Source organism: Pelodiscus sinensis, chromosome 10 (assembly GCF_052426305.1).
Source record: "Pelodiscus sinensis isolate ZL-2025 chromosome 10, ASM5242630v1, whole genome shotgun sequence".
Lineage (NCBI taxonomy): Eukaryota > Metazoa > Chordata > Testudines > Trionychidae > Pelodiscus > Pelodiscus sinensis.
In genome coordinates this window covers 3679433-3692611 of record NC_143061.1, presented here as the reverse complement: position 1 = coordinate 3692611, position 13179 = coordinate 3679433, and positions in this window count along the sequence as shown.

Below are 13179 nucleotides of genomic sequence, written 5' to 3'. Positions count from 1 at the left end.
GGTCTAGGTTGGAGATTAGGAAGAAAATTATTTTACGAGGCGGGTGGGGAATCACTGGGCTGGGTTCCCGAGGGAGGGGGTGGAATCTCCATCCCTAGAGGTGTTTCAGTCCTGGCTTGACCAAGCCCTGGCTGGGCTGATTGAGTTGGGTTGGTCCTGCTTTGGGCAGGGGGCTGGACTCGATGGCTCCTGAGGTCTCTTCCAGCTCTCGTCCAGTTCCGCGGTTCTCTCCATCCTCATGAAAGCTACCGTTAAACAAAATAATCAAGATTCTTCTGCAGTCTCATGAATGGAGGAGCGGGGGCTGAAAGTCGAACAGCAACTATTGCAAGATGCAACGAAATCACGAATGAGCGACACCATTTGCTGACGCCACCGGGGAAGGGACACGCTGCCCCTGCCCAAGAGCGAATGGATAGCTCCTCCCTCGTTTTTCTGCAGCCCGCCCTCCACCCCCAAAATTAACAGTCCCGCGTTTCTTGTCCAAGAGGGAGCTCTGGGAGCTGGGGGTGCGCGTCACAATAGCACTGTCCCCATGCGGGCATGGGAGGTGCGTGGAGAAATCTGATGTGTTAGACATCACGCAGGCAGAAACTTTCGTGGTCCACTGCAACTCCCCTAGTCACCAATCCCTCACCCCTTTGAGTTTCCATTGAAGTCGATTTGGGGCTTCTTCCCTCTGCGTGGCTGGGTTTGGTTTTGGCCTAGGATGGTCGTGGTCAGATGAGTCCGAGGGGTGTTTGGACAGCTGCTGCCTTTGTTTGTGTCTGTTCAGCACTGAGCACCAGGTTCCCGGCCGATGGTGAGAACTCGCAGATGTGCTGGTACTACAGTTCGCAATCGTGTTGTGGGGATAGGGCTTCACTGACAGTGAACTCAACTACAGTCTGGAAGAGCAGAGTTTTCGTGGTTGCTTCCAGGCTCTGAGTGCATCTCCATGGCTCCGTCCCTCAACCAGGCCCGGATCGCAGCGCCTGCCAGGTAAGCAGAAGGCAACTCAACTCACTTGTGTCTTGTAACATGGCCATGGTGCCTGGACACGCCTGCCTTTAAAAATGCTGCTAAACCGTCCCTAATTCAGCCACCCGCGAAGCAGGAACACTCCCGGCAAAGGAGTAGATGAGGCAAGAAATGGCTTTCATCAGCTGATTAAATGCTGATGCCGAAACATTTAATTACTGCAAATGCCAATTGTCACGTGTCCTCCGCCGCTGCGGACGTTGTTCTTGCGACATGGCATGACAAAGGAAGTTGGGAAAAGGAGAAGAATATAGACGTGGGCATGAAACACATGGTTCCCCAGGCTGGGAAAATTCTGTAATGCCCCATTCTCAGACTTCCCATTTGTGTCGCTGGCACATGAACACAGGTTCCAGGAAAGCTCTTCTAAGGAAACTTCTCACCAGTGCAAAGCATCCGTCGCGGCCTGGCGAGGGTGCACAGTGGTGAGACTCTGGTCGTGAGAGGGAATGGAGAAAAACCAGTCGGGATTTAGGGAGCCCTCGGGGTTGAGTGTTGTCTTTTTGTCCAGTCTTTTCAACCAAAAATGTGACATTGCAGAGCATTTTGCTATTTCTCAGCTAGCCAATTAAAGAGGGGGCTGTATCTCACGACATCCTATCACATCAGTACAGTCATTCCTTGTTTAACACGGTAGAGACGTTTCAGAAAATGATCGTGCTAAGTGAAAACGTTATACGGGGTCAGTTTTCCCATTGAAAATAATGGAAAAGGTGGGGGTTGCGTTTCAAGCGCACGTGCGCTCGTAGCTCCAATCTGCACGTGTTAGCAGCTGGGATTGGGACATAAGGTTGGGGGAGAAAGGGGACTGGGTTATAGCAGGGAGGGGGGGTGTTTGGCTCTGGGAAAGGGAAGGGAAGGACGGGAAGGGGTTTGCAGCCGGCGGTGGGTTTCCCCAGCTGGCCAGTCACCAGCAGCTGCACGGGGCTATCTCTGCCTCCTTACAAAGTGGCGGAGGTTTGCCACTCACTGTGCAGTTCCCCGGTGACCCCCTCTGGCCAGACGCAAGGCATCTGGCCAGAGGGGGTCACTGGGGAACGGCGCTGCGAGCGGCAAACCTCTGCCCCTTTGCAGGGAGACAGGGGAAGCCTCACGCAACTGCTGGCCACCGTCTGGCCCTAGGGGAAATCGTGTTATTGTGGGGACGGGGACGGGGATGGGGATGGGGTTGTGTTATTTGAAAAATGTTCCCTAAAAAAAAAATCGTGCTATCGCGAAACCGTGTTAAGCAGGCCCGTGTCAAGTGAGGAATTACTGTCTTCGTTGCATGGAAAGAGATGTTGTACTTCCCAGATCTCAGCTAAACTGAGTGAAGGGAAGACCTGCAGATCACAGGTGTGTCACAGGGATGCGAAATCACCATAAAGTCTGGTTCAAGAGGCAATTAAAGAGGGGGCAGAGCGTATACACCTGCCACTGACTTACCCTGGTGTCCTCCACACCTATGAAAATTCAAACCTTTGATGTCCAACTAAAATGATGAAAGGTCTAGAAGATGTGACCTACGAGGGAAGACTGAAAGAACTGGGCTTGTTTAGTTTGGAAAAGAGAAGGCTGAGAGGGGACATGAGAGCAGCCTTCAAGTACCTAAAAGGGTGATACAAGGAGAAGGGAGAAAAATTGTTCTCCTTGGCCTCTGATGATAGGACAAAAAGGGGCTTAAATTGCAGCAAGGGAGATTTAGGTTGGGCATTAAGAAAAACTTCCTAATTCTGGGTGGTGAAGCACCGGAATAAATTGCCCAGGGGGGTTGTGGAATCTCCATCCCTGGAGATATTGAAGAGCAGGCTGGACAGACACCTGTCAGGGATGGTCTGGACGGAGCTGGGTCCTGCCGGGAGGGCAGGGGACTGGACTCTATGACCTCGCGAAGCCTCTTCCAGTTCTGTGAGTCTGTGGTCGCCTCCTCAGCTCATTCAGCACCAGTCACTTCTCCCCCTCCACGGCGTTTCCTAGAGAAAGTCGCTCTCAGAAGATCTTTGGCAAGGCGCGCGAGCCAGCCTCACGCTGTCAGTCACAAGCCTCCGCTCTGCGTCGATGAGCAATTCGCTGCCAGGGAGCGATGGGAAACGCAGGCTGGGTGTTAACGCAGGGCTGGGAATGACATGCAAATACCAAGCTGTTTGTTAAACTTCCTGCCCACCTCCTTCCGCCTGCGGGGCAGGGGGGGAGGGGAGGCTTCTTGAGACGCTCGTCCGGCGCATTCAGGCCAGGCAGCGTCGTGGTTAGAGAAACGTGGAACCACGGACAACTCAGGGAGTGTCACTTTGTCCTTAAGGGGGTGCAGGGATTGGGGCAACCCTCTCCCCACCCTGGGCCATGCCCCTGCCTCGTCCTGCCCCTGCTCCACCCTGCCCACCCCGTTGCACCCCTCCCTCAAGCGTTGCGCCCCAGAGGATTATCAGGGGGCCTGGTGGTGACAACAAGAGTTGCCTCCCCCCACACTCAATGCAGGAGAGAGGACCAGGCTGGGACCGTGTCGCTCTGCTTCCTGCGGCTCCTGTGACACCGACGACACCCTGCTCCTGGTGCCAGGCCTCCCGGTAACCCCCCAGGCCGGGTGCCCCAGACTGTCCTATGGACAGGACAGCTCTGCTCTCTGCCACGGATGAGCACTGGGACCCGGGGAATGTCAGCCTGGGTCAGACCCGGGGTCCGTCTGGCCCACTGTCCCGACAGGGCAGCACCACTTCCTGCCACCGTGGAGGGCAGCCGCACCTGCCTCCTTCATGCATCCAGGGCACCCACTCTAGGCGCCTGGCTCTTCGCCTGTCTCCTCTCGTGGGCGCCAGCCCGCCTCTCTCCCCCTCCACAGCCCCCTGCCTCCGCTGTGCTCTCCCCAGCAAGCCAGGCTGCCGAAGCAGTGAGCCCCAGCTCTGTATAAGCAAGCCCGTTTGTTCTTGAGGGGAGAGCACTACGGAGAAACCCGCCCAAACTGCCGTCCCTGTCCCCCTGCCGAATGCACCTGGGGTCCCCCATCAGTCTGACGCAGCCTCCATAGGCCAACCACCTTGCGTCCCTTCCTAAAAGAGGTTGGAGCCCCCCTCGGACAGGTCCTGTCTGTGCGCTGGGTCCGAAAGAAACCCTGCGATTGTTGGCTCAGGCCTTTCTGCGTCTGTGGGTCCCTGGAGAAGCCGTTGCAACCAGCACTGGCGAGCTGCTCCAAGTGGCCATCCCTCTCTGGAAATGTTATGGCACCATTGATTTTCCCTACACGCACGCACACACACACAGACGCATACAGACACACACACACATGGAGACACACACAGAGATGCATACAGACACACACGGAGACACACACACACAGACGCACACAGACACACACACACACACGGAGACACACACAGAGACGCAGACAGACACACACACACACACACACAGATGCACACACAGAGACTCATACAGACACACACACAGACGCATACAGACACATACACACACGGAGACACACACACAGAGACGCACACACAGACGCATATAGACTCACAGACGCACACACAGAGACGCATACAGACACACACAGAGACGTACACACAGACGCATACAAATGCACACATAGAGACGCATACAGACACATACACACAGAGAGATGCACACACAGAGACGCATGCAGACACACACACACTCTCTCTGCTCCAAATTCCTGAGGGGCTGTGATCTCCTACGTGGGAGTCCAGTCAATCCCTGCGCCCCAAGGACACACACACTCAATCCAATAAGATCTCCTCCAAAGATATGGCAGGAAAGGATCATCTGTCACAGCAGAGATAAGAGAACCTGTTCTCAGGGCAGGTTTCCTCCTGACCCCCATTCAGAAGAGGGTGACAAGGGCCCTGATGCTGACTCAGACTTCCCAAAGCCTCGTGTTGTCTTTTCTAGCTGTGGATGGTCTCATGACCTGTGCAAAGGCCCAAGCCTCTTTTGAATCCTGCTAAATTAAACACTGGAATAAGTTGCCTAGGGAGGTTGTGGAATCTCCATCCCTGGAGATATTTAAGTGCAGATTGGACAGACACCCGTCGGGGGTGGTCTAGACAGTGCTTGGTCCTGCTGTGAGGGCAGGGGACTGGACTCAATGACCTTGTGAGGTCCCCTCCGGTTCTAGTGCCCTGTGATTCTATGAAATTCTTGGCCTCTAGGGTACCTTGTGGCTGAGAGGTCGGCAGGCTAAGTGTGCCTGGTGTGAAAGAGAACATGATGACCCCTTCCGGCGGGGGGACAGACAGACACACAAACTGGGAGACTCTGAAATACATAGTGAATAGCTGTCCCTTTCTCCACATTTGCCCCCTGCTGGCCTAATGGGGTAAAAGCTGTCCCGGTTGCCATCTCCGGCCTCTTGCTGCCCCCCTGTGGTCATTCCACAGTATAACTCTCTCTCCTACCAGACCTGCCCCCTCCGTAGCACAGTGCGCTGTGTTCTTACCAGCCCTTGGTGACCACAAGCAGCTGCTGATTCATTATCAGGAAAAGAGCTGCTGTATTGTGGAGAGTCTTAATTTCCTAGAAGATGTTGATTTCCCCTTGAGCTGTGGTTTTGAGCCAAGGCAAAGGAAGCTGAGATTAGAATGGCCAAGCCAGGCGGAACTAGAGAATATCCCTTGTTAGCCCGACATCTGTGCTGCTCGCTAAAATCAGCATGTTCCAGCAAAGGAATTTACTAATTCTTTTTTTTTAACTGTTCGTGGGCTCACTCCTGCCAGTGTCGTCTGTGTACAGAGGAGCGAAGGATTGCTGGCGACCAGCTGAGTGCGTATCTCACGGCCAGCTTCTCTGTTGTTGGAATGAATTAGGAAGGGTTTGTGTCCGTCTGGCGATGGGAACTCTCGGTCCCATTGAGGCTGCCCTACGTCAGACTGAAATACTGTCTACATGGGCCTTCAATAAAACCATCGTCAGAGTTACAGCTGCCATGAAAATATCCCCCGGCCGACTTGGAACAGCGGCAGGCAGTAACCATGCACTCTTGAAATCCCGCCTGCCTTTGCAGAATTGACCTGCGGACTGATGTACTGCTCATTTAAGGATCTTGGTTTGTTCATTTGTTCAGAGAACATCTCCACTGACAGCTGCTGCAAAGAGGAGCTTCCCCCCGCCCCCACTCCTTATTCACTGCCAGCAGCTGAAGACACACTTCCTCCTAGTCAATGGGGTTGCTGACAGCTGCTTTGCCAAGGAACTTTTGAACTACACAGCTCTGAGCAGGCAGGAGGTGCAGAGTTAGTAGAGGGGGATTTGGGTTGTTTGAGATCTACAGCCGGACAAACTGGTTCCAATAAACCAATACTCCCATGGCCCTTTGGGAGTACACAGAGAGAACTTTGACTCAAGGTCCAAAGACAATGGGGGCGAGCGCCTTTTTGTGCCTAGGTCTCAAGTGTGTGTGGGGGGGTGGGGGGTCGGGGTGTTTCAGGTTGTGTGCTCCTGCACTAGCCACCTAAACCACCTCTAGAAAGGTTATTCCAGCTCAGCCAAAGCAGGAGACATCAAGAGTCTCTCCAGAGCACCTGTTCTTGGATTGTCTCCACCCACTTGGCCACGTCAGATTCCACAAGCTGCCTATCAGGAGCAAGGAACGGGCGTAGGTGGTGTTATTTGACCTTCTTCCTCTGGTGTCTCCCTGGGAGGCCAACCTGGATCAAGGCCCCGTTGTGCGGTAGAAATGTAGCAAGTGGCCATCCATGTCCGAGAATGCTGCCGCTCCAGGTAGACAAGACTAGCAAAGGGAGGCTAACGTTGTCAGCTCACGTTCTTGGAGCACTGGTAGGGTCCTAGCTTTCCCAAGACGTATTTTAGCCCTACTGACTCCAGAGAAGGTTGTAATTGTAACTCTCTCTCTCTCTCTCTCTCTCTCACACACACACACACACACACACACACACACACTGCTACACACACAGATTTGCCTAGCATTGCTCGGATCCTTAATTCAAGTAAATTTTATTTTTCTTCATTTAAATCAGTGCTCTGGGGTCTGCTTGGGGATGAGGGCTCAGGATGTAGGCTGCCCCAGGAAGAGAGGACAACCCCAGCGCTCTTTCACCCCAACTTGGGGCCAGGTGAAGAGCACTTGTCCATGGTCGCTGAAGCTGCCGTGGGAGGGGTGCATGTCCCCCAGCTGGGAGACAGACAGACAAACTCTCTCAAATATATTGTAGAGAGCTGTCCCTTTCTCCACTCCTGCCTCCTGCTGGCCCAATGGGGTTATAGCTGCTCTGGTCCCCATCTCTGGCCCCTTCCTGCCCCCATGTGGTCAGTCTGCAGTATAACAGCCCCTCCTACCAGACCCCACCCTTTCCATTTTATGGGAAAAAAAATCAAATTCCAAGTATGTCCCATTGTCCTGGCACAACCAAACCCTGACCTCGCTTTCAGCTAGGATAAGAGGATGCTGCATAGCAAATTTGGTGGTCCTAGCTCTTGCATTTTGGAGGAGTTCTTGAACAAACAGACAGACAGACTAAAATACATAGAATCGCTTGATGCATCCATCTATCTCCCGGGGCGTGGGGGCTTCAAACGTTTGCGATTGGCTGAGTACAGGAGAAGTGACATGCCCAAGGTCACCCAACTGGCCAATGGCCAAATCAAGATTGGAACCCAGGTCTCCTGACTGCCACACCAACGTCCTACCCACTAGACTTCGCTACCTGCCCTTCGGCCCCAATCAAAGCCCGTATCTCCCCGCTCAGACTCCTTCTGTCCATACCCCTTGTATCGCTCTGCTTTTCAGCCCCATCGGAATGCAAAGGCCTGCTCCTGTGGCCGCCCCTTTGGGCCACCGTCCTGCCTCTAGGCCGCCGCGCGGCGGACAGCCTTGGAAGTCTGCAAGTAGCGTTGTATTTGCATGTCATGAATATGCAGCTCTGAGACTGGCCCGGTTCTCCAGGCAGCTCTTATACAGATGCAGCCGTCCATGTTAGTGACCAGAGCGCCATCTCGCATGTGCCCCGATCCCCGGAGATGCCTCCTTCCCGTGCCTCTCGCTTGCTTGGCTGTTTTCGCCTGCAAGCCCCCGGCTGACGAGTTCTCTCTCCAGCACACCAGGACAAGAAGCCTTATTCAAAATCCAAGCACGTATCGGAGTCTTCAAATGCTCCTGGCCTACAAGCAATTCTCCATGCAGAAGTCGGGCCCAGACATTTCCAGCCTCTCCAATGCCATGTGAGGGCTTGGAAACCTCCCCCCAGACCCACCTAGCAGTGGCCAATGCCAGAGCCTACTGATCGCCTTCCCCCCCTTGTTACAGCAACCTCTAATTTCCACGTCCAGGGAATTCTGGCAAGACACCTCTGCGGCAGCTCCCAGAGACAGCCACGCTACCCTGTGATGAGCAGCACATCGGAACCAAGGTCTCAGTCTCTTCAAAGAGGCCAAGGTGACCTTGCGACTAATTAATTACAGGACTTACACCAGGCCTCATTAACGACGCCCGATTCCTGCTGATGAGCTGCAATCAGCCCAGCTCACGGCGCTATTTGCAACGACATGGATGCTGTGAAAACAGAGGTCGGAGCGGGGACAACTCCTTGATGGGCTTGGTGGGTGTGTTTGAAGGTAGTTGCTCCGTGAAGGTGCCATGCTCACATCTCTGCTCATGGACACGTTCCTGGAGAAGAGGGGAGCAGAAGATGCCAGCCTGGTTAGTAGCAATGCCCAAGGGCCATCTCAAAGGAATGGCCCGTGCCATAGAGGTGATAAATCGTATTTACCCTGCGCCAAATGCTGGGGGGCCTGGAAGTTTTCTCCAGTGCAGATCAGGTGCAGACCTCACCTGCTATTCCTGTTGGTGTGCACCACTGTGGTAGGGGCTGTACGTAAGAATGGCCATCCTGGGTCAGACCAAAGGTCCATCCAGGCCAGTACCCTGTCTGCCAATGCCAGGTGTCCCAGAGGGAGTGAATCGAATAGGGAATGATCAAGCGATCTCCCTCCTGCCATCCATCTCCACCCTCTGACAGACAGAGGCTGGGGACACCATTCCTTACCCATACTGGTTAATAGCCATTAATGGACTTTATCTAGTTCTCTTTTAAACCCTGTTATAGTCCTAGCCTTCACAACGTCCTCAGGCAAGGAGTTCCACAGATTGACTATGCGCTGTGTGAAGAAGAACTTCCTTTCATTTGTTTTAAACCTGCTGCCCATTAGTTTCATGTGGTGGCCCCTAGTTCTTATATTACGGGAACAAGTAAATAACTTTTCCATATTCACTTTCTCCACACCAGTCCTGATTTTATAGACCTCCGTCATATCCCCCCTTAGTCTCCTCTTTTCCAAGTTGAAAAGTCCCGGTCTCTTTAATCTCTCCTCATACGGGATCCATTCCAAACCCCTCATCATTTTAGTTGCCCTTCTCTGAACCTTTTCTAATGCCAGTATATCTTTTTATCTTTTGTACGCAGTATTCCAGATGTGGGCGTACCATGGATTTATATAAGGGCAATAAGATATTCTCCATCTTATTCTCTAGCCCTTTTTAAATTTACAAACCAAGCCCAGCTCCAAATGCCCGTGGTAGCCAGATCTACATGTAGACCTGGTGGCTTGGGGCCCTCACTGGGCATAGCGATACCACCGGCGGGTTGTGTATCTTAGCACAGTGCTCTTGGTATGGTGGTTGTTATTAATTGAGTTATTTTGTAACTCGATTACAGCTCAGGGTCCCATTCTGCGTAGAGCGCTCTGACCAATAAAGACGGCCTCCACTCCACTTTGCAGCGTAAGCAGAGGGTGCGAGAACAGGGGGAGGCAGACGGTGGAGCCCGAGGAAACAATGAGACAAAACTTGTCAATATGATCGACAGCGGTTTCTACCCCCCAACTTTCTGACTTGTGTTGGGGGGTTTGAAAGCGCCGCCGCAAAGCAGAGTTTGGAGGACAAAGCTGCAGCTTTGTGGAGGATGTTCACAAAAAGGGAAACAAAAGGGCAAATCTCTTCTCTCTGGAAGCCACCTATCATGTTGAATAATAATCAAATCTTGTTCTTATATAGCATTTGTCATCTGTAGATCTCAAAGTGCTCCTCAACCTCGAGTGTATTTATCCCCACAACACCCTGAAGAGGGAAGGCAGTGCTGTTATCTACATTGTACCAATGGGGAAACTGAGGCACAGAAAGACTAAGGAACATGCCCAAGGTCATACAGGAAGCTGGTGGCAGAACAAAGATTTGGAACTCCCTCACCCCCCAGGTCCTTAGCTAGTTCCTTAAGCACTAGGCTATTTTTCTTAGCAGTATCACGCTTTGACTATACTAAATATTGAAGTTCAACAAGGACGAGTGCAGAGTCCTGCCCTTGGGATGGAAGAATCCCAAGCATTGGTACAGGCTGGGAACACAGTGGCTAAGCAGCAGCTCAGCAGAAAAGGCCTGGAGATTGCAGTGGATGAGAAGCTGAATATGAATCAACAGGGTGCCCTGGTAGCCAAGGAATCTAATGGCATACTAGGGTGCATTAGGAAGAGCATTGCCAGCAGATCTAGAGAAGTGATTATTCCCCTTTATTGGGCTCTGGTGAGGCCACATCTGGAGTATTGCATCCAGTTCTGGGCCTCCCATTACAGAAAGGATGTGGGCACATTGGAGAGGGTCCAGTGGAGAGCAGCAAAAATGATTCGGGGGCTGGAGCACATGACCTGCGAGGAGAGGCTGTGGGATTTGGGCTTGTTTAGTCTGCAGAAGAGTTGAGTGAGGGGGGATTTGAGAGCAGCCTTCAACTTCCGGAAGGACCGTTACAAAGAGGCTGGAGAGAGGCTGTTCTCAGTGGGGGCAGACGACAGAGCAAGGAGCAATGGTCTCAAGTTGCTGTGGGGGGGTGTCTAGGTTGGAGATTAGGAAATAAACTATTTCCCTAGGCGGGTGGGGAAGCGCTGGGATGGGTTCCATAGGGAGGGGGTGGAATCTCCATCCCTAGAGGTATTTAAATCCCGGCTTGACCAAGCCCTGGCTGGGATGGTTGAGTCGGGACGGGACTGCTTCGGGCAGGGGCCGGACTTGATGACTCCTGAGGGCTCTTCCCACTCAAGGATTCTAGGATCTGATGCTGCCCTACCACTCCACCGGCACGTGGAAGCTGAATGTGACCGACTGCACTGAGCATGACTCCTGGTGATGAGTCTTTGCAGTCGCTACCCGTGACACGTCTAGAACGAAAGGGAAGCTCACAGGCTAACGCGCTGCAGCCTCATTCCTGCTGGCTCGGTTGAAATGAATGAGCGGTGCCTTTGTACTGGCCTGAGGCGTTCACGTTGCGTTTGCTGCATCTGATAAGAGAAGGCCAGGCGAGGAGAGGAGAAGCGAAGAGGAAACCTCCTCGCTGCGTTGATTTGAGGACTGGCGGCCTGGCGTGCTGATGGGCTGGTTTTCCAATAGACATCAGCCTGATGCTGCAGGGACCCCATCCAGGAGGCCGCAGTGAGGTGAGCAGCGTACCTGCCAGTGCAACTGAGAGCAGGGAGTTTGCCCCTTGTTCTCAGGGGAGTTGAGTCTCCCGAGCCCGGCTAAGGCTGGCCTCTCTGCTAAGGTTTCTAGCTAGGTTTGCCATCCAGCCAGGTTTTACCTGAACAGTCATACGGACTTCAGAACGGCCAGGCTGGGTCAGACCAAAGACCCATCCAGTGCCCTGTCTTCTGACAGTGGCTAATGCCAGGTACCCCAGCGGGAGTGAACAGAACAGGGAGTCACCATGTGATCCCTCCCCTGTCACCCATTCCCAGCCTCTGGCAAACAGAGGCTAGAGACACCATCCCTGCCCATCCTAGCTAATAAGTATTGATGGACCTAACCTCCATGAATGTATCTAGCTCTTTTTTGAACCCTGTTATAGTCTTGGCCTTCACCACATCCTCTGGCAAGGAGTTCCACAGGTTGACTGTGTGTTATGTGAAAAAATACTTCTTTTTGATTGTTTTAAACCTGCTACCTATTAATTCATGTGGTGACCCCTAGTCCTTGTGTTATGGGAGAAAGACAGTAACTTTTCCTTATTCGCTTTCTTCACACCAGTCATGATTGTATAGACCTCTGTCCTAACAACTGTGCGTCATTCCGGAGAATACTTCCCACTGGTGGTGGGGCTAGACAGCAGCGAGCTGAGCCTGGGCCCCCCTGGCTGAAGATGAGGCGTGGTGAGGAGTTGGTCACACAGCCCCTTCTCTTCCTGTGCTGCTCCCTGGGAGGATGCTACCAGCTGGAAGAGACGCCAATCCTGCACTGGGAAGGGGAGAGGCCCTGGTGAGAAGATGGAGACTTGGGGTCCTTCGTGCACAGCAATCCTAACCTCGCTGTCCTTGACCGGTCCATGGATTCAGTCCTGCCACCCCACTCACCCAGGGCTCACGCCGCCCGGCCGGTCAGACGGGCCCCAGCGTCGGCGGGTGGGAGACACCAGGCGGCGAAGGCGTCTGTCAGCTCATTGCCTGAACAGCTGTTCCGTTTCCTCTCTTGAACATGTGATTATCCCTTTAGTTCTTTAATTACCCAATCAGCACAATCAAATCCATCAAGGTTATTCCCAGCGCTAATAAACATTCTCTGGGGCTGGATTTCCGTTTGGATCCGCTCCTGCAGACTAGAAAGGAAACATTTTTCACCGGCCCGCTTGGTTCCAGTGGGAGAGGGAAACGCTTCGGCTTTGTCTGACTCACAGGCAGGTGACCAAGGGGATTCGATGCAACCGGGGTGAATTTGTGCTTGCCAGTGGGTGGATTTTTGTGCCGCGTGGTCTGGGTAGCAGCCGATCTGGTGTTCGCTCTCAGTTGTAAGTCCTTGGGCAAGGACTGCCAGGTGGGTTTCAGTGCCGCTGCTGGCAGACAGGTGTGTCAGCCTCACGAAACTGCCGTCGCACTGCAAATCCTCAGGGCTTGAGATTGGCCTTTTCCTGGGGGCTGATCTCTGCAAATAGGGGTGGAGGCTCGTCTCCATTGGGACGAGGGCCAGCTGCGCCAGGCGCTGTATGAATCGGGCAACTCATAGGAGATGGGGTCCAGTCATTAGATTGTTTTCGTCCTTTGCATCCCGGCAGCAAATCTGAGTCCATCAGCAGGGCACTGAGCTCCGGGGGGCAGGGACTGCCGTGTTCTGTGTTTGTACAGCACCTCACACACCAGGGCCCTGCTCCACGGCTCGGGAGTCATGAGGAAGGCTAACACCAT